The sequence below is a fragment of the Plectropomus leopardus genome, chromosome 1 (genome assembly GCF_026936395.1).
Source record: "Plectropomus leopardus strain MGB_pleo_1.0 chromosome 1, ASM2693639v1, whole genome shotgun sequence".
Taxonomy (NCBI): Eukaryota; Metazoa; Chordata; class Actinopteri; order Perciformes; family Serranidae; genus Plectropomus; species Plectropomus leopardus.
In genome coordinates this window covers 12,341,295-12,364,266 of record NC_142176.1, presented here as the reverse complement: position 1 = coordinate 12,364,266, position 22,972 = coordinate 12,341,295, and the positions used below count along the sequence as shown (strand labels likewise).

Sequence of the window (22,972 nt, the reverse complement as noted above, 5' to 3'; positions counted from 1 at the left end):
GATTACAATGAGTCTAGACGATGTTTTTTACCCATCAGGCAAGCACAGTGTACCTTTAGGCAGTTATCAGTGGTAACAAGAAAAGAAAAAAAAAAGATATGACACTACATGCTGGCACAGGGAATGTTTGGATCAAAATGTCATGTTGCGGGGAAACCTCTCTATACCGTTTAGATGTAAAGCACTTCAAAAACTTGAATGTCTTCCATATCTTTCAGCACCAGACAGGGGTCACAAACAGAGGTTTTTCCTACTGTCCACCATGATTTCTTCTCCTTTTCTCTGAGGCAAATAATCTCTTTTTTTGCTCAGTTGCCAAGGCTTGGCTCAGACTCTCGGTCAGTCTGCCGCTCTCTCTGTCTCCCTTTCCTTTCCTTACTCTATCTCGCTGCAATGCCTGCAAGCCCCAGAACCAAACTCCACCCTGAATCACTCACACAGCATCCATTATGTATAGGCCAAAAATTGAAGAATAACAGGCTTGGGGCAAACAAGTAGAACATAAATAAAGTACAACAAATTTATGACAAAAGAAAGCTGCATTAGTTAAATCTATATTTGGTATGCTGTCTGAATGTATATCCTTTACAGCCTCATAATAACATTGATGGACTAGGCTTATGTGGTACAACACTGTATCTTTATGACGTTAAATAGTAAAATGTAAGTAAGTATAGAGGATGCAACGGTCTTCAAATATTCAATCCATTTTAGAGGTTATTTTGGAGGACAAACAAAAAAAAAACACTTCACCATTTGAAAGAAATCTTAATGAATGTACCACATTCATTAAGATTTGGTAAATAGACAGGCGTGTCATCAACATATTAGGCCAAGTTGGCACCATGGCAACTCGCCAAACCTGAATGGTATTTTTGAGCACCAAGGTAGCCTATTGTGAGATGCCAACCACAGTAATACACACACAAACACACAATAAACAAATCAATACATAGATACATAGATATGCTAATGACAAGAAAATTAAAAACATGATTTACACTACAGCAATTCAGACATCTTGACAGGAACCACAGAAATAAATCCCCAAAAATATGAGAAAACAGCAAAATTCTCCCATTTACAATATTTTTCGGAGTATTTATGGCATCATTTATGCTTTTTATGCTAATGCACATTCAGTCACAAAGAGACACCTGTAGAAAAGTTGGAGCAATGGTTTGGCCCAGCTTGTGCACTCTCTTCAACAAGTGTAAACACCGTCTTCCTGATGTCCTTATGCTGGGCACAAGCTGTGGCTGACTGTAGTGTTCATTCTTCTCACTGAAACCATACGGAGAGGTTGTAGGGAGGATCTATTTTCAAAACTGTGTATTTATTTCCTGGCTCACTCAACTCAGAGCTTTCTTTCTACAAAGATCTCTAACGTGCCACTTCACATTTGGCTTTCATTTTATGCAAAGAGAACCCACAACCACATGGTCTTTCCTCCCACAGTGAGAGATGAAGCTTAAATAGGCTACAGGACATGAAGCCAAAAGTGTCCTCTTTTGGCTGCAAAAGGAAAAGGCCGTGCATATTCATGAAAACTGCAAATTTGGGTTAATTTACAATGCAAATTATAAACAAGCACAACTTCGTTTAGACGGATGCTCATTTAATATATGGCAGACTTCTACTGATTATCCTCCTTTGCTACATAGCGAGCCGAACTCCTTTTTCTCCAAAATATATTAACTGAGGTCTCTGGCTGACAAGGGGGCCTTTTTCAACAAGCCGTGCTCATTCCTAGCTCTACAAAGAAAACTGTTTTCGTATCTCCTCCCGTTCTCATCAACACAAAGATGAGGTTGGAAGGTCTCCTCAGCTCCATCTTTCATCTGATAAAAATACCAGCTACAAGGTTTTCTTCTCTTCAAGGAGAATAACATCCTGTTAATACATTTTTTGATACGTTCTTTTGAAAGTCCCCCCTGCCACTCTGATACACTATGTCTCTCATTTAGGCAGGTCTTTACAAAACTACCAATGAAAGTGTATTTTCTTTGTCCAAGGCAACTACTGGAAGGCAGGCATACACATTTAATAATGAATGCAGGTGTACGCACACATAAACACAGTTATTCCTGAAATAATTTTCCAAATGGCAAAAAATGAATTACATAGTTCATAAAGTGAATGATCTACCTGCAGATCATATCAGTAAAAGTACTCAGTGTGGCTCAGGATTGCCCCTGTCTTTCTCAGTCACACTTTTGGACACTGTCAAAACAAACTGACCTCAAAGAAGAAGCATCCACAAAGGCTGACTGATCAAGTGATAAGTGCTTTGTCATGTTTTCAACCACAGTTGCACTTTAACTACAAGGGCAACATCATGCGAGTATACAGTAAGTTGTGAGTTGTCATTCAAAATACCAGAGCAGGGAGTAAGTCCCACATGTGCAAGTCACAGGTAAGTAAGTAAGTAATTCACAAGTCATATGAAATTTTGATTATCTGGTCAAATGTTACCTTCCTAACAAGCTTTGTAGCTGACATTTGACCAGTCAAAAAGCAACTTAGTTAGTATAAAAGACACACTCCTTTCTTTGTTATGTTGGTTTTGTAGTGAAAGTTGAAGTTATTGGGCGGTCATCAAGTCAGCCGTCAGGGGGAGTCAAATGGTACAAATGTCTGATTTTTGAGTTGTAATACTTGGATATGGCCATTGTCCTTTTACAACCATCATCAGCAACATAATCCTTGAATGCAAATTGTATTACTTTTGGACTAGCCCCCTCTATAATAGCTGCCACTTGCAAAACACACAGCAGGAGGGCAAACCAGGATATCCTGTCTTGCCAATGTCAATCTGTTGGAACAATCTCAGATTATCTAAAATGTGTGTTGCTCTGGCTTTGTAACCATTTCACTTGTTGAAGGAGAAAAGACACAATCAACAGAGTGAATAAACAACATTTGTACCAAATAGGTAAAAAATACTGATTTGCTAAGTTACACACTGAGACAGTCTCTCTCACTCCCTGCATCTGCCACCAATTCACCGTACAGAGTCAGCAGAGCAGTTGCTGATAAGGGCTGACTGATACCTATAGTGCTGGACTCAGTGCACAAACTGCAAGCAATTGTCGGCCACAGACACTCGATGATGATGACTCAATGGCAGCGGACGGCTGACAGCCAACTGCTGGCTTGGTGTTTCAGTACTGTAAGTTCTATTTAGATAGACACCACCACTCTTTGACAATGCCCAGATGTTTCTTTGCTTCTCAAGGACTTATGACATACTTGCAAAAAAAAGGTGTGTGATGCTTTAAGAAATCTCTGGCTGGAAATTAGCTATTTATTGCAAGACCCAGAACATGTATGAATAAGAGGACACTTTGGTAAGAAAGGCCTCGCCCTCCTCCTATTTAAGCTTTATTACATCTTCATTCCATTTGCAGCTCCATGCAGCCTGGAAGCATCCCTTTCTTCTACAATAGGAAAAGTCATACAAAATTTTTAATTAGCTTGAATAGAAAATGGCTAAAGCAGGTAAAAAGTCAATACTGTTGAGCATTGGGGACCAGGGCTTGTATAATTAATGTCTTTGCATGCAGTAGCTTGCCAGCAATAGATCTCCTTTAATAGCCACACATTGTGAAATATATAATGGAAGGTGGTTCAGCACAGCCTCTCAGTCTGCCATTCTTACATTGAAAAGTTTGGAAGAATAAAATTACATTAGCATATTTAAAGTCTCTTTGCTTGTGAAATAAAATGTATCATAAAACATCCATAACCACACAACTGTATATGTGTGACATTATGTAAAACACTAAAACTCATCAAAACATTTGCAGCAGCAGCTCCTTTTGGGGAAGGTCTACTTTTATTTTGACTTAAAGGTTGTTTTTTAATTATTTTAATTTCATAGACAAACAGGTCTAAGCCACTATCAACAAATGTTTGGATGTACTTTCAGCAAGCATTAAAAAGGCTTAGGAGCTGCTAGTTTTACAACATGTGCAAAGATGAAAAACATCACTTACAACATTGTAAACATCATTGGATTAGAGCAGTTTAACTACATTGAATATAATATTTTTTAAAAAGGAATTTCAACATGAGAAATTAGTAATAATGTCAAGCCGCTATATGTCAATAATAGTATGTTTTTATTTATATCCATTATAAGTATATAGTATAATAAAGGATGCAAAATAACACAAATAAATAAATAATAAATTAATTAATTTTTTTCAGTATATAAAATGTTAAGAAAACAATTAACGGGAACACATTTCTAATCATCTCTAATGATGGTCTTCCTAATTTCTGTCACTTTTTATGCATTCAGTCTTATTCTTGTGTACCACTCACTACAAGACTTAACGTCTTTTAAGGCTATATTCTGACACCCTATTTTATCTGGAGACAACTGAGTTTTTAGTCACAGATTATAAAATTTTGCAGACTGGGGATTTTGCGGGGTCACTTTTTTTAACTACCACTAGATTTCTCTTGAGATAATTTCCCATTCTGCTCCTGATGGAAAAAATAATACACCAAACTCTAAGAAATATAACATATTAACACATAAACATATAACAACAAACACACAAAGCAAAAGGTGTCCTATACAGCTTGAGATGATCTTTGTGACCTTACATTGAATGATAGTGAACATGGGCGCGCGCCACAACAAGGGTAAATTTCTTATGTCACTGAAAATTTCCCTGAGACTATGAAATCACTTAAAAAGGCATTTGATGTAAAGGTGACATAATTTGCATAACTTTGAAAGAACATACCTGTGTAAATGCAAAAGCTAAAAAGGAATCATTGCATGGAACGGCATGTCATGAAATTGCAAATTAAATTTGATAGTTGTGGATAATAAGAATTGGGTTCTATTCTTTTTTTAAGGTGCTTGAAACACAAAAGTTTAAGACATTGAAAATCCACTTCAAATTTCCATGCAGTGTGTGACAGTGGTGTTGTGTCAAGCTTTGCTGTAAAAACATTTCAGTACACAAACAACCTAACAGCATAATGCATCTTGTAATGAGATGATGGAAGTTTCCTATAGTTCACTGGAAGCTGGTCAATAGTAAATCTAATCTGTTTACATTTAGAGGCACTCTGCTCAGTGTGTGTGTGTGTGTGTGTGTGTGTGTGTGTGTGTGTGTGTGTGTGTGTGTGTGTGTGTGTGTGTGTGTGTGCGTGCGTGCGTGCGTGTGTGTGTGTGTGTGTGCGTGTGTATGCACGTACTGGGATAGCAGTGCTGGCTGATAAGATGGCCAGCTCAGACACCAGCAGCCCTGAGGTGGGTGGAGACGGTGTAGACAGCAGAGGAAAAGTCGAAGTGACTCTGCCAGGGGCTGAGGCCTCGGGAGTGGCACTACATCTTATCTCCTGCTGCCTCTCAGTAGACCTTCAGCTCTAATCCAGATGCAGGTCATTTAGTGCACAGAGGGCAGCTGGCCCTTCTGGATACTTCACTGTAACCTCAGAGATACTGATTTATAAGAGCAGAAATGTCAGCAGCCGCTGCGTGGTTCGTTAGTTGGAACTGTCACTCATAGACACAAGAATGTGGGATGTTTTCCTGTTTCAATGTGTTTGTGTCACTAGCCATTCTCATAAAGTGATCAAGTGATATGGGCCCTACAAAGTCTCTTCATTGAGGCACCTTTGCGTTTTAAACAATGCAGGCATCATGCTGCCTAATTGTCAGATTTTGGACAGCATGCCTGCATCATGGAAGCAAAAGTGGCATGATGGGCAACACAACAGCATCAGGCTCTAGTTTAACTTACACAGCAATAACAATCATTTACCGTCCCTGTTATATGGCTGTTAATCTCGCCCTCTGCTCAGAAGGTAAAGAGTTCCTGAACCTCACAATTTGCAGACATTTTCAGCTGCTGATAATCTTCATTGAATTAGCTGCTAACTGCTGCTTGCTGCTTTTTAAATCTCTCACACATAACATGTCGTTAAAACGTCATACCCTTTTCCTGCCACGGTCCCATACTGCCAGCTGTCCCTGTTACACCATAGACTGTATTTAAAGATGGATGACATCACAGCTCTCCAAAAGTAAAGCTGCCATGATCGTCCCCTGGTGTATGGCTGCAGTATGGCTCATTAACCCATTCCCTCCATGTTTGTGAATGGGACATGGGACAAACTAAAAACTCAAAGTACAGGCCAAATCAGTTTTTACAAAGATGGTTTTTAGGATAAGACTGGTTTTAATTACTTATTTGATGCCATAAAAAGGGCCTTTGACATCATAACTGACAACTATGTGTGCCAATCAGTCTGCTCGCGATCCATGGTGCTGCTGCAGGAACTTCAACAGCATGGAGATCACTAATGCGCAGACTCTGACTCCAAAAAATGTCACTAGTCATATCTGGGATATTTTGTTTTCACTTTTGCATATTGGAGATAAAGACCCATCACCCATCTTTATATATGCTTTATGCTTTACACAGACGACAATTTGGCACTGTTACTACCTTGCTGCCAGGCGGAAGAACTGTATCTCCCAATTTCGTGATTGTAACTTTTACAAAGAACAGCTAGTATAACAGTAGAATAATGGAAGTCCTTGAAGAGGCAGTAAAATGGTCTACTAAAAGTCTGGACTTGGAAGGTAGAGTAGAGACATAAGTGTTTGTATTTTCATAAACTTTTAGGGTATGAATGTGAGTTTGCTATCTCTGTGATGGACTGGCAGTCTGTCTAGATGTGTTCCTGCTCTCTATCCAGTGCCAGTTGGGCATAACTCCAGCCCTAAAAATTAATAAACAGTGACTCAGTAGTAATATCCTGTCTGGAAATGATGAAGATGTGTCTGAGTGAGTGCAGCTTCAACTAAAACAGGAGGTGAATTAAGTAGGGATTCAACTCCTTATTCAAGGGCACTTCCGCAGGACAGATTTTTGAACTTATCCAGCTGAAGAATCTTTTTTCCCCCCCCAGCAACACCCTGCAGCCCTACCACCACCACTGATGTACCCCTGAGGAGTGTGTGCCTGTGTGTGGGTTTCTACACACACACAGGCATTTGGATCGTATACTATTGCAGAGGAGAGTAGATTTGTGCTGTTTATTCAATATTGGCAAGAATACCACTGCTTTAAGCCACCTGGGTAAACAGGTTATTGCCATATCAATCATTTACAGCGACATCCAATGGTCGAGACCACAGACAATATTGACCAACAGACTGACAGAGATTAATGTTTCTGCACATAAACAGGCCTTTCCACCACCTCCTCCACCTATCCCTCTCTCCAGACTCCATCTATTTCTTTTCTCCTCTGTTCTCCCAATCATCTGTTTTCTTCTCCACTCTTTCAATCATCCATTTTCTCTCCTGTTCTTTTCACTTCCCACTTTCTGTTCTTTTCGTTTGGTTATCTGTTTCTTTTCTTTTTCAACAAAGGACACGGACAAATCCCCTTATGTCAGCTGTGACTTCGGCCTGACCTTTAAAGCTGTAGAAAGTTGGATTATAATAAGCATTAGCCAAAATAATAATGACTACAATTACTAATAATTAGCTCCTGTTGAAACCAGCTCATTTGGGTGAACATACAGTTTTATTGAGAGTAAAATGGCACAGTCAGGTCACAAATGAGTGACATAATAATCTTAAATTCAGGATGCAAACTTCCTACACTGATAAAGAGGTACTGCAATGGGTTTAGATTCATATTTAACCCTTTGAAACCTGGAAAGACACCAGTTTTCTTGTGCTGCGTCTTTCACATACATTTAAACCTTTGTAACCTAAGAGATGCCCCACACATTGCAAGAAATTAGGAAAAGTTGACAAGAAAATGACCAGAAAATTAGTCTTAGCTGCTATTATTAAGGAGGAAGAAATTAATTTTAAAAAAAATACAGAAAATGTCCTATAGTTATAATTACTAGTGGTGTATTATTCTAAAATATCTTATTTAATCTTTTTATTTACTTTTACCTTTTGTTTGTTTTGGTTTTTTTTCTTTTTGGTAAATTTCTGGTAATTTTCTTGTAACTCATAAGTTGTAACTTCTTCCAGTGTTTTTGAAAAAAAAAAATCAGCAACTTTGCTCAGCTTTCAAATGGTTAATCAAACTCACATTCATCTGTACACAGAGGTTCATACATCTGTGCTGAGCTCAATACGGGTGATAGAAACAACACCTTGTAACACAAAGATTCAGACAAGACAAGACAGAGCATCTGCACGCTTATCAACAATCGTGATTGACATAAAAGGTATGATAAATCTACGCTAATGTATTGTAGCCAAAGAGAAAACATTATGTGCATGTAAAATAACAGAAACATGAATGTAACCACACTAACAGACATAACTGAAAGAGTGAAGAAACAGTTGTGAAAACGAGTGATGAAATGTGACCTCACATACAGTAGACCAGCTTCAGCAATGCACCTGCAGTGATCTGTTATGGGGAAAAATATCATCTTTTTGAAAGATGGAAGATGACCTGAACTTCACTTGTGTTGTTGAGTCTGCTCCAGGCGTTAACAGTGCATGAACTCATAACCACACACTTTGCTTGTGGTCTGGCAGAGCTCAATGAGCATTTCTGGGAGTCATTTCAAGTATATGACTGACAACTGCGCTCCTTTACACAGAAACCTTCCAACATGGATGAATTTCAAAAGTGGAAAAACACAGTAGCTGTGTTTTGGAACAGATTGCTATTTTTCATATCCAGCATTTCGTTAAAAAAAATGTCCATGAAGCTGTAGAGTTTCAAGTCCCCCTCCCCTAAAAAAAACCAAACATGTTTTTCTTCTGTTTTTGTCCCCTCATATGTTTGACATTGACTTTACTGACTTGTATCTGTGCAAAGTTTGTCACTAGAGATGTCTTTTCACATTCTTCTGAAGGAGGCATTATCTGTGCACTTCCTAAAAATCTGAAATTAAAATGTGAGCTGGGAAAAATACAATTAACCCTTTAAATCTGGATCAACATCACTACCTCGTGCTGTTTTCAGATGGCTTACACAAGCATTTAAACCTTTGAACTATAAGAAAACTGGTGTGATTTCTTTTAAAAAATGTGGGGGAAAATTGCAGGAAATTAATACATTTAGAAAAAATTATTTTTCAAAAAAGCTTGGGAAAAAACAGAGAAAAATGTCCAGGGAAAAATTATAAAAAAGCTTTGGAAAAATTCATTAATAACTATCATAATTACATATTTAAAATTATGTTACAGAATTATTATATTTCTAAGAACTTTCTACAAGTCTGCTTTGCCTTGTTTTTTGTTTTTTTTTGTTTCTTTTTTTTTTTTAACTAATTTTAAGGTAATTTACTTTTTACTAATGTCTTGCTGATTTTGGGGTAATTTTTTCAAACATGTAGCTGAATCTGACGTTTGCTCTAACATTGAGGCGAGTCATTTTGATACACACTGGTCTTTCACCGCTCAATCTACTACCTGAAGCACTGAGCCAGCAGTTATACTTGTGGTGATGATGATGAGGATGATGATAAAGTGGCAGTGACTGTAAATAATGTACTTGGGTGCTATATTGCAGCATCGGCATTGATGGTGCTGTTCCTAATGCTGCATCATTGTGACTGTCATAACATGTTGATGGTGATGACGTATAATACATTGGAAATAGATATGTTTTTGGGGGATGCCATATTTAATGCTCACTTAATTATTGCAGGCCCTATGGAGTTATGGTGGATACTTACTAATCTCCTCTTGAGATGGAGCTTGAATGTGCACAGGTGCAGGTCACCCTGTGCACATATTAATGTCTGTTGTTGCTGCTGTATATTTCTGTGTCATATTGTTTGTGCTTTTTGCATTTTCCTATATTTGTATACATGCTGTAACACAAATTGCCCACTGGGACAAATAATTAAATTGAATTGAATTGAGAAAGCATGGACGTATAAAGTGATATAGAATTGGAGGCTGGTTTTGCGTTTATTCCAATGAAAGTTGCTCAGTGGCACTTAAAACCAAAAAAGTTTAACTTTGCAGGTGTAAAATCACCTGGATCTTCCACATCATTGGATCCATAGAGCAAGATCTTTGGAGACTTCCATCAGCCAAGCTCCCTACTATTTCTTTAGCACAGCACTAATTAGAATGGGGATCAAATAAATTAATCGTGTGCCTCTTATGAACTTTTGAAAAGTTATCAGACCAAATGGATCATATCCCCATTGTGAAATTTGTCATTTACGGGGATTGTTATGTTTAAAAAAATGTATTCAATGATTTACCCATGTCTCCTTTTTAGTGTATGTCTATAAGAAAATGTATTTTGGGACCCAAAGGCATCATGTGACCGACTCAGAAGTTTTAATTCTACCTTTTGGCCAATACAAAAAATTGGCTTCAATGCCCATCGCATCTCCTGGAGGGCTGGGAGGAAGCACAAAGGAACCTACCACAAGCAGTAGTTGTGGACCGGAAGGAGGCCAGATCCAGAGTTTCTCAATGAGGAAAAAAAAAGCATATATGCTTCCAGCTCATTTCCAGTATTTTTTTTGTTTTCTTTTGTTTTGTTTTTTACCTTCTATGTAGGAAAACCATGTTAAAGAAAATACTAATCATAACAGAGTATTTTTACATACTTTAAAATGTGCTTGGAGGTAAACTTTAAGGAACCGCCAAGTCATATAATCTGAACCACTCCCATTAGCTCAGTGATTGGTCCTGCTTCCAGCTGCCAGGCTCAATTACTTCTCAGTGGCTGTCGTCCAGACTTAAATTTCCAGGGCTGACTTTCAGAGGCTAAGAGATATCCATATTCAAAAAAACAAATTAATTTGAATGCTCACCCTTTCCAGGTGCCTTTCATATGCAAACAAGCTCATATATTACATACTGTATCTAGTGACAGAATTATACTTAATTGGCTTTTAAATTTCCATTTTAATTAAAATTGGTTCCACTTTTAATTTGTTTTATGCACAGCTGTGCTGCATGCCAGACTATGATATTCCCCACTTCATGGATGATTCAAAGTCAAATATTTCTCAGTGGGTAACTGTATGTGTTATGCTATCTGCATCTCCTTTTGGTACTTACTGAGGGATTTATTCCATATCACCAATTTTTTTCACTTTAAAGGTAAATTTGTTGAGCAAGAAGGGAAGGAAGGAGATGTTTTAATGATAACTTTATCCCCCTGTGGTGGAGGAGCCAGATGAGTAAATCAAGTGAATCCAAGTGTTAAATGCATGAGAGTAGAGCTGATACATTATTGATGACCCGCGGCATTGCATGACCACCTACACACACACACACATACTAACACACATGCACCCACAACACACAGACATACACATGTGAATGTACTTACACAGATACACACCTAATAAAAATGTCCAGCTGACTGTGTGTGTGTGTGTGTGGCATCTGGCCAACACACGCTCTCTTATTCTCTTTGTCTGTCAGGCACCAAACCCTAAAACAGCCTATAAGGTCTTGTCATAAATTAGCCCTAAAATTAGCAAAGGCTGCAATTTTTGGGGTAAAATGTGATCCAGCTCTACTACTTCGTGCTTTTCAGAATATAATTTTTACACAGAATCCCAAGATGGTTGCTAATAAGCCATTATTATGAGGAACATTCCTTTCAAAGAATTCATCTTCCTGCATTACTGTTTACTTCTGCAGATATTAATTAAATTAATTTGGTTGAACACAGACTTCTAACCATATTGCCCTTCAATTTTGTGCAACAGCAAAAAGCTGAAAAATTTCCAATTATTTCTCATTAAACCTCGTCTCACCTCCTTTGACTGACTTCCTCTTAATTGGAATGTGAAATTAACATATTCTCATGAAATAGCTGAGGGGATCCAGAAAAAAAGAAAAGAAAAAAAAACAATGATAGGAATGACACATCCTGCCATCAATCAAAGGGGGAGCGATGACAGAGCAGAAGTCTGCTCAGGGATATTTTTAACCTCTATTTACCCTGCTTTGACTGCCTTGTTATTTTATGTCTAAACCCCACTACAGCCGTGCATCGTTACACAGATTCTTAGCTTGGAGTATGACCTCAATCTTTGACTGTTATCATTCATAAAACTCACAGTTGTGTTTACGTGTTATGCTCAAGAGTAAATAAGCCCCAATAAAAGGATCATGACACTAAGAAGCATTAACCCCCTAGTCTTAGGCCCTGTCTACACGTTCATAGATCGATTGGAAACGGATATTTTCTTCTACATTTTGGCCTCTTGTCTACAAAAAAACAGATTTAGGTCACTTAAAACAGATTCTTTTTTTTTTTTTTTTTTTTTTTTTAAATGCCCCCATGGGTGCAGATTTTTCAGAACTTATGTTCCCCAAGAGGGAAACAATGACATCATCCCCTCAATTTGTCGAATGTCTTTTTTACACTCCTTATTGCCGCACCACTTCTCGGACGAACAAAGGCATCAGCATACAGTGTTTTTGCACCATCTCAGTGTTCATGTCTTAAAGTCTAAGAGAAACAACTGTTTTGGATCAGTCCCCACCAAACTAGCAGAAGATGGGACCATTTTGAGAGTGGAATTGTTGTCATTGAGGAATGTAAGGGAAAATTTAGCATATCCACAGCATCTCTTGTGTCTTTGAATGAGCTCCTTCTTTTATCAAACAAGAATCAACAGTGATGAGATCCCTAGTAGGTGTTTTGAAAAAGGTAACTAGTTAGAGTAACTAGTGCATTCTATTGTGGAAGGAGATATTTTGTGAAAGATGGACAGAGGGAAAATATATCCGTTTTCAAAAATATCTGAACAGTGTCGTTATTTAGAAGCCCCAGCTCCTCATACACTCGGGCCCCATTCATCACTTTTAAAACTGAAATTTTTCTGTAGGTGATTTTAACAATCGGCAGTTGTTGCAAGTGTAGCGACAATATCGTTACCCCTCACCAGCTTCACACAAAGACTGCCATTTGTGCTAAAAGGTGCTCCTAGCTAACAAGAAAATTCATCAGACAGGTAATGATCTTCAAACCATGCAGAAGTGTAGTGGTTCTTAAACTCCCCCTGACCAATGCAAAGCATTTTGGGTAAAGGGCACAATACAGCACTGCACCATTAATATCTGATTTACTACACAACAGTCTTGAAAGTGAAAAACACTTGAATGCTACCTTTTGAATGTTTAGAATCCACCCCAAAATTTGTTCAAACCATTAGTTTTTCTCTGTGCAAGATGGCATTGTTCTGGCACTGAACTGCATTTTTTGATAACTTGCACTCTCAATATAGTGATAGAGTTATTTTAGCAATGACGTATGACTGCAATATTTTTTTTTACCTTAACTCTAGGGTTGCAAGCCTGTGAGCTTTGTTGTGCTCTAAACTTACAGAAAATCTTCATTGTTCAATGATCACACAATGTGATACCTGTTTAATCATCTAATCTATTATGCACAGTGCGTTCGAGGATAAAATGTGCTTGTGAAGTTTTGTAATTGACTTTTATACGGCAGTTCCTCCAAGCATGAGAAAGAAGAAAAAGACAGGAAAGAAGTTTTACAGTCAAGAATAAACCTGGACTAAAAACACCTTTAAGGCTACTACCATCACCAAAATATATTCAGAATTCCTTACTCACAGTCACCCTCCCACACACACACACACACACACACATACACACATACACAGGTAGAAAGACTAGGCAAGCAGAAAGGGCTGTGAAGAAGACAAAGGGAAGAGTTCAGTGATAACAAATTAGTGGAGTTTGCTCTGTGGCAGAACAGTGGTTCCCTCTGATTATCTTTAATTAACCTCTGTGGAATTCAACCAGCAAGCACAGAGGGATTTACGCACAGAGGCATGATCTTTGTGTGTGTCTACTGTATGTGTGTGTGTGTGTGTGTGTGTGTGTGTGTGTGTGTGTGTGAGGGCTCAGAAAAAAGCCTCAAACCCAAAGGACCCACAATCCCAGACTTTGCGTGCTTCAGGCCCATCACATACACCTGAGCTGCCTTCCCACATCCACCCACCATCACACACCCACACACACCTGCCCCAACAGTGTCTATGGTTACATGCACACCAATATTCCCCTCTCATTCCCAATATGACGATACTCTGAAGTAGACATGGGTCATATAAACAGTATAATCAATTTTAATATTCCGAAGTAGGCCATTTTCCAAATTTAGGATTTGACATGATGGATATGCCTGTATTATTCCGGTTTCAAGTCAAGTCAACCTAATTTATATAGCACATTTTATACTTGTGCTCACTTTAGGAGCATTATTTTCACATGTGTACAGCCAATTCCAAATATGCGTCTCAACTGGATTTTTTACCGCAGTTTGCGACACACATCCTGTAGTCTGTTTATGGTCGTCTCTGTGTGCTGTCATTCACACACTGCACACACACCAACTTGCCAACAGTATGCAAGAATGTGGGGTAGAGATGCATGCAAAAGAAAATCCCGCATTTCTGTCCAGAAGAAGAAACACACCTACTTTGAAACTTGAAACTTTGGTTATATATGTAAATATCACAGCAATGACCTTTACAAGAAGGTGCATGAAGGAAAGAGGGAGTGTGAAAAAAATCCTATGCTGATGCAAAGAAGCAAAATGACGAGTGGCTGCAGCTGTTCTACTTTTCCATATTTTGACTTGATAAATGACATGTTAGGGCACATAAATCAGAGTATGCAGCTGCATGTAAATGGGAATTTTCCAATGAAAACTAATAGTGGAATATTAATTCTAATTAGACATGTAAACAGTTTGGTAAGACTATTGTCTTTTTCGGAATAAGGGCAAAAAAATGACTATATTGTGCATGTTTACATACTGAAAAGCCTTATAGTCACTATCTGGGAGCCCTCCAAAACTATCAGAGTGATTCAAATAAAACAACACACTTGTTTTTGTTACCTGCAAGGATACTGCAGTCCTACTTCCCCTGGAGACTGACCCTAATCTTAACCACTACCATAGCATGTCTGACCCCAAACCCTAACCTTAACTTGACCTTATTTAAAAAAAAAACAAGTCATGACCTTCTAATCTAATTGTTTACCTTTTAGGGATCTGCTTTTTGTCCCCAAATAATAAGCCCATCACATCATGTCCCTACAATTATACCTACAAGTGAAAACACATGCACACGCACAGAAAAGGTGAAGGTTTAACTCTCTGCTTTGGCATTAACGTTCTCTTAAATGAAAATGTCTGTAATTAGTGTACGCTCCAGGTGCCAAGACAATTAGTCATAAGTAAAATTAAAGAGAGGTTGAGGGAATCGAGACGAACTATGTCCATCATGGCCAAAGGCCACAGACATTTACTGCATGGCATATCTTTATATGTTTAAGTTTCTGTCTGGAGAAGATTATACTTGATTTCTAAAGAGGAATTTGCACACATGCTTCTATAATTCAAATCATGCCTATAATCATATTGCACAGAGGAAAAGTTCTTGGTGTTAATGCACCATATGATGCGGCTGTTCTTGGAGCTCTGAAAAGCCTGCCTGCCCTAACACACTCATCACTCAGGGACTTTCTTTTTATCTTAGAGTCAAACAGACAAAGACAGACACTTTGTCTGGCTTAGACTGCCAATTACTGCAGCTGTAACGGGTTAAGCGTTGAAATGCCATCATGTTGAGACCTGTGCTATGCAACACTTTGAGCAGCCATGACTAGAACATGTGATGATTTATTGGTGCAAGTATGTTTTTAGTAGCACTGCAGATGCGTTAAAGGTTTGGGGTTGTGTAAAGTGCAATAAGAATCTATATCTCTTCTTCTAACCTGCTCCCTTGTGGCTGCATTTTGCAACCCTCCCTTTCAGAATTTTAAACTAATACTCTGAGACTGAGCAAATAAGCCCCAATAAAACACCAACTTTTAAGAATAATTGCCAGACTGGCAACCAGCTATCATCTTGAATATGGTTGCTATTTTTTTTTTTTTTAAACTTCTTTTTATTGGGGTTTTACATTACAAAACATACAAAAATAAAATATAAATGCATGGTTTCATACATAAACATTTTGGGAAAAAAAAAAAAAAAAAAAAAAGCAAAGTAATACTAATAATATTGTCATGTTACATCCATTTTAATATGGTTGCTATTTTAAGTCGACTTATATTTTGAGTAGTTAAGATACTATGCAGTTATACATCAGCTAAATAATAAAAAGGTGACATAAAAGAAAGTTTCAAAGGTTTATCGTGGTAGCTGAGCAAAATTCTCTGTAGTTTATGTTTTATCTGATATTCACAGAATCTTGAGTGTAATATGATTTGTGTTGCGATTGTCTCTAAGACACACCAACATATGTGCAAATGTCAACTGTAGCATTGCCTGGTTGTGGTTCTGACTGCAGCAGCAATAACTAAATCCTACTAATGAAACAAATATTAAACAAATATTTTATTTTGGGGTGCATGTTTTGTTTTTGCTATTTTGCTTATGTTAAAAAGTCAGCGCTGATCGTTTGACAATCAACTGTTGCTGCTGTTTGATGCAGCCCTGAAGGAGCGTCTCCATGCGCCACTGCTCCTGCACTTTCTGCTTGGTTCATATGAGCTGGCAGCAGCTGCTAACATCCGAGTGCGCTCACCTGAGGCGATAAGTACCAGTGACAACTGCAGAGTCATTTGACCCAGGTGTGAATGTCAACTGTTCATATTTCAATTACATTAAAAAGCCAGATGTAAGTGGGTGTTTGCGTTTTATTTTTTGTTTTTTGGGGGGGAATAAGGCTAAGAGAGTGTGTGTGGGCCAAGGAGGGGCTGAGCAAATCAATACACTGCACGCAGCTATATGGTGAAATGATTTAATCCATTTTATATTGTCAGATTTTCATTCAAGTGGCAGTGATTGGACGAAACTACAAGGTCATGCAGAAACAACTTTGCAACCTCTTGAAGGGACGGAAAAGTGGTTGCCACTGATGTCAACCAAAGACCAAGAATTGTTGCCAATTTTTGAAATTGGTTTCAACTGGCAAACCTGGCAACCATTACTGTCAAACCCTGCTACGATAACACTTGCAGCACCTGTAGCAGCTTCACAAAAAGCCTGCCAGAGATTTGAAAAAGTAAAGCGTTCAATATGAAGAAATTTCAGAAATAGTGGGGCTCCTCTCTGTTGGATTAAGGTTAAACCTTGTTCTGTGTTATGTGTTAAAAAAATAGCAGGCTGATAAAAAGTGATGAAAAAAAGACAAGAAAAGCAAAAAAGGGGGCAAAGAAGAGAGGATTTAATTGGCCATCACAGCTTGATACAATGGGGACATGTTTCTCAAAATGAGTGTTTTTTCGTCCTTATCAATGAACACAGAGTCTCTCCAATCAGCAGCTGATGACAACCTGATGCAGGTGACCCGCTTTTGTGTGTGTGTATGTGTGTGTGTGTGTGTGTGTGTGTGTGTGTGTGTGTGTGTGTGTGTGTGTGTGTGCGCGCGTGCGTGCTTGCGTGTGTGTATGAGGCACACCTTGCTGTATTTGGATGATATCTGCTCATCACAGGACACATTGTTGTTGTATTATTTAGAGTTATTGATTATTATAAGAAAAGCATACACACACACACACACACACACACACATTTACACTTCATCATCAGTAGGAGATGAGGGACTGAATGTATTATGGACAGGGTGGTATGACAGAATGAGGACCAGGCTGCAGGAAAATTGAGCAAGACAGATTTCTACATCCCACTTCCATCTCCTCTCCAACACTAATTATACTGACCCTCAACATGCACGCACACACGCACACTCACACACATAAATACAAGTCTGTGTTTGCCAGATCCCCAGTGCAGAGCATGGTGTGTTTGAACAAGACAGCCTGCTAAAGTGTCTGATTAGACCCCTGTTTGAACAGGAAGAGACAGCGACCTATCAGCACACGGCAGGGACCAGCCAATCATTGCAATGGCTCATCTGCTGTGGGCCTCTGCATCACGCTGGCTCACACAAAGACGGACAGAGAAAGACACCAACTAACACATGAGAAAGACATCTACACAAACAGACAGGCAGACACACCCATGCACCCAGGAGATTTCTGCCCATAATGCATTTAGATGTTCTGAGATGGGTGCAGAGAGAAGCACCCAAATTACACTGATTCAATTGACGATGACCTTCCCATGGTGTAGCAGGTGCAGGTCACCATGGCAAACAGCTGGCAGGCAGGGAAGTCGCAATCTTATCTTAGTGCTTTCTTCATTCATATGAGACAAGTAATAATGCTTATCTGTTTTTTGTTGTTCCACTGGAGCAATCTTGATGTAGGGTATAAAATTTAAAACAAAATCATTCAAACTACAACTTGTATTTGAATTTTTAAAATTGTCTGTGTTTTCTTGACAATAACATAAACTTACACCAGTTTTTAGTGCACATGGCAGCTTGGCTTTAGTCCTGGACCTATATGTTTGCTGTCATAGAAGTGGCAGCAAGCAGAGCAGATGAGGCAATGGCTACTGCCTTTGCCATTTTCGTCCCCTCGTCTGCGCTAATGAAGCTGTCACCATTACAAATTAATCAGCATTCAACTGACAGTGACTGATGGTATGAGCAAAAACAGGTGACACCTTCTGTTATAGTGTCTCTTTGTTAGTTCATGCTGCTATTCAATATGGATGACACAACAAGTCCTCCAAATTAGACGATAAAACATGTCATTTGTGCGTGCCCTCTAGAGTGACACATTGAAGTGTTGTCTGATCTGATGCTCTTATTTTGGCAGGACAGCGTCATTTGTCTATGCCTTTCAAAACTGTTAAAAATCACTGTTCAGAGATAAATCTGTTTGATGACGTGGTTAGTTAGGTTTAGGTACAAAAACGAGTGCTATCACATAAATGCATGGTCATGCTCAAAAGAAATCAACTTTGACATGTGTTTTAAAACAGGAAATGAGAAACAGTCTTCTGTGGTAAAGCCTGGCATCTTATTGACCCATCCATCCACCCCGACCACCTCTCAGTGTGGACTTTGTCCCTCATAATTACTTGCTGAAATAACTGAGGCTGTCCTTAACAGCCTGAATGGATCTTTAAGCATTAATGTAATACAAGAATGTTATGAGTGGCCATGTTTTATTAACCGTGAGTTTGATTTATTTCTTTTTTGTCTTCCTAAGTACATTTATATACATTTATATATATAGTTTGTTTTGTTTTGTCTTTAACGGGGTCTGACATCAGAAACTGGGGTTCATGCTCTATATCATGTGCTGGTATGAGGTTTAGATTTGTTAAAGTACTTGTTAAAGGGACAGTTCACCCCAAAACCCAAATTACATATTTTTTTTCTGTTACCTGAAGTGCTATCCATTAGTCTAGTTTGTTTTGGTGCGAGTTGCTGAGTTTTGGAGTTATCAGCCTTCTCTCCAATATAATGGAATTAGATGGCACTTGGCTTGTGGTGCTCAAAGCATCAAAAAATAAATAAAAAAAAAAACTCAGCAGTAATGTCTCTTATAATATCTGACACAGATATTGTAAGGTAAACAGAGAAAGTGATTATGTTGCATATACTTTCAATACAATTTTTTTTTTTAAGTTGATTAAATAAGGTAATCATGATGTTTCCCACAGAACTTTCTTTACTAATGTAAATTAGCTGTGTATACATCATGGTTAGGCAACAGAGTTGGACATGCAGTGACACGAGACAACGCAAAGCTTTTGATCAGTTGGCTTTTGTGGCACCGTTCCTTTAAAGCTGACTTGATCTGTAGGGCGTCTAAAAGGTTGCCTATTGTCTGTGTGAGCATTGGGAGGAAGAATCTCTGTTGGGGGTTGGAATGACTTCTCCTTGACTGCCTCTTCTACCTTTGATTGTCGTCTAAACCAGCAGCTGAGTCTCCACGTCCCAAAACTCCTTAGTGCAGGGGAGACAGACTGTCTGTCTGTGTCAGCAGGCGCTGCACCAATCTCAGCAATGACCCTTCACATTTAGTCGTCCCCAGACAGACCCTTTCTTAGCCCCTCACCATGGACTCGTACCTCTGTGCCCCTCTCACCTCCACAAACACACCCACGTCCAACCATGTCGCCTCTCTGTCCGCGCTGCCTCGCTCTTTCTTTATCTGTCACAAAGTCACCCCGCCCTTCACTGTCGCCCCTGCCTATATCCTATTGTTTTTTTTATTCTTTCTGCCTGCCCCTCTCACTCCCTTGCTCTCTTCAGGTAGCCTGAGCTACATAATTAGGTGCGATTTGGCCAAAATGGAACAGCACTAGCAGCCAGTGTATACCCCTTCTTAGACTTTTTCCATCTTTATAAATGAAAAGTCACTCAGGTAATTGTCAGTAGGATTTGCAGCACCTTTTTAAATGCTAAGGCCAAAGCACATGCAGTTTTTGCTCTGTCATTTTTCTCTACCGTTGAGGTAAATGATCATTATTAGCTCACTGAGGCTGCAGGGGTGGAGAACTGAGCTAATGAGTGATAGAAATCTCTTTGTTTTTCTCTTGTAACAAACTGGCGTCAGATGCAGGAGGAGGGACGGCATGATGAGGACCAAGTGTTGCTTAATAACAGAATGATTGACTATCAGGCGGGGAATAATCACAACGCTTAATTCAAGTCCTGCATTTACAGGTCATTTAAAACTTTATCTGATGGGACTAATGGACAGCAGGCAATGGAGGGATACTAATGTGATTGAATAATGTGCATAATTATGTTTTAATAAGGAAACTCTGCACGTACAGTTGCTGAGTGATTGTAGTGCCTTCTCTTTTGTTATGCACATAAATTAGCCATTGCCTCTAGAACCAGACATTTTTGACAAGCACCTCTTGAAACATTTGTCTTAACAAAAGGCCACTTATCATGAGTGCATGCCTAAGTTTGACCTCGACTGGAGCAGGCTGCAGGTGGGAGGGAGTGACAGAGGAGAGAGCAGGAGAGAGAATTCTCTGCCAGCTTAGAAAACCTTGAAATGGACCACATTTAGACTCACACATCAAACAGTCATTCTTTGAACTTTTATTCTCTGATAACACAGCACGATTATTTTTATTTTTTTTTTTGCTCTGTGATAATTCTCTTTGAAAAACTAAGGGGTTGTTTCATCGAAATTACAGAAAAACACATTTTCTAATTTACCTCCAGTGGTGTCTCACATCCAGATAGTTTTGATTTTATTGAAGGTTATGTAATTGTTCAGAAATTTCTTGTTATTAGTAACACCTTTTTCTTAGGCCGTTAAGTGAACTGCAGTCAGCATCCTGCCTAGCGGCTACAGTAGTGAGAAACAAGAGACTGACCAGGACTGGCCAGCATCATGTTGTTAGAATACTGGGAAAAAAATACAATCAAACAGAGTTTTTCAGGGATGAAGCTTCTCTGCAGGCTGACACTAAAGTTAGTATCACCCTGGTTCCTCTGTCAAAAAGCCTATGGGATTTTTACACTGGAGAAAATAAGCTCCATGGCAAACTACAGTTAATGATACTTGCGTTTTGTTCAGCCAGATAATGTTCACAAATGAACAATACTTTTATCATTTCTGAGGTCTAAATGCAATCCAAAGCAGCGAAAAGGTGACATTATGGCCATAACACACCAAGCCGATGGTCTGCTGCCTGCCCACGATGGGCTAATCATTGGCCCTCATCCATCCTCATCGGCTTTATTTCTACTGATTCAGTAAATATGCTTTGTTCTTTCAGTATTGGGTTGTGTTGTTCATGCGTTAACTGGCTAACTGGCATCATGGCAGTCTTACGGTTTCCTGTTTTAAATAACTATTACAATGGACCACCGTTTGCTGGTGTGGAGGAGTATCTCCTCTCTTGCAGGTGCAAAACATACATGCTGTTTGTTTGGTATGTTCCTGTGCAACTTTTTGGCCAAGACACAGCGATGTGAGGGCGATGCAGCAGGGAGCTTTTGGTGCCGCCAGTTCGTGAACGTCGGCTTGGTGTGTCACGGCCTTTAGGCTATAAACAAACAACAGCATGGTCACATGACATCGCCATCACAACGAGCCTGTAAAGCCACGTTTGGGGTGATGACAGAAAAGTTTGCCTTAAGGGGATTCTACCAGAAAGAGAATTCTTGTTTAAGGTCATTAACATCTTTTGGATTTTCTGCAAAATTCATCCTGAATCCAGAATTAAATAGAAGTCCACAGGCTTTTACACACAGCCAAAAAAGTCGAGAAAGGCCTCAGTTTTTACGTTACGTTACAATCCATTCACCCTTCTGCAATATAAATAATAAAGGCATGTAAAAAGTTACATACAGTACCGTTAACGTTAGTCTTGAGATATCCATCTCTGAAAAATCTGATGCTTCTCCAGTCCAACGAGGGTTTATGTCATCTGTGTTGCTCAAAGAATCTACTGCAACAACTCTTCCCAGGAATTGTATCCCTGCTACTTTGGAAAATCCACACAACACAGTCAAAAGTTTTCAAAGGGCTTTTTCTTCAGTGGTAAGTACTTCTAAAGAAAACTGTTGAAAGTGTGTTCGGTGGATTTTCCAGAGTAAGCAGGACATTTTTTCAGTGCCGCGAGCACCGCAACAAAGTTCCATTCGCCTCCATTGTATTGAGATGGCAGCAAGAAATTTTAGAGACGGATCTCTTGAAACCTGAAAAAACAGAACAAAAAACTATTCATATGACTGACACTACCAGAGGAAAATAATTTAAAAAAACTTTGTAATGTGGGCTAACTGTCCCTTTAAAGTAGAATACATTAGACAAATCAACAGTTGATTTAGATTGCATTTGAATTGTGTCACTAAGATTACGCTACAGCGAGTGAAGCCGCACTGCTCAGAGTAATAAAAGTGACCACATCAATCTCAACTCTTGAAGAAAACAAAAGGATATGTGCACTGTGAGTGTGATCTTTACACTCGCAACCCGATCACCACCAGCCACAGGCGAACAGAGGACGATATTGTGTGCCAGCCGCAGCTGCTCCGAGGAGGGGAGCCTGCTTTTTGTATTTCCCCTTCATCAGTAAGAAAGAGCATTTGA

General features: G+C 39.0%; 2 long non-coding RNA genes across 5 annotated transcripts in view; one reads left to right on the top strand and one right to left on the bottom strand.

The window, feature by feature from the left end:
* LOC148190371 (uncharacterized) overlaps positions 1–22,972 on the bottom strand; it is a 185,081-nt gene that overhangs the window by 15,082 nt on the left and 147,027 nt on the right. Inside the window, exon 4 of one of the 4 annotated variants that reach the window (XR_015777423.1) lies at positions 919–1,284. The exons of 2 other annotated variants lie outside the window; for them this stretch is intronic. This is a non-coding gene — a long non-coding RNA (uncharacterized LOC148190371). Of the gene's footprint in view, positions 1–918; positions 1,285–22,157; positions 22,579–22,972 lie in introns of those variants that run through there. One more of the 4 variants, XR_015777422.1, reaches the window with a different exon arrangement.
* Positions 1–22,972, top strand: part of LOC148190372 (uncharacterized) — a 63,459-nt gene that overhangs the window by 2,636 nt on the left and 37,851 nt on the right. The window lies entirely within an intron of this gene.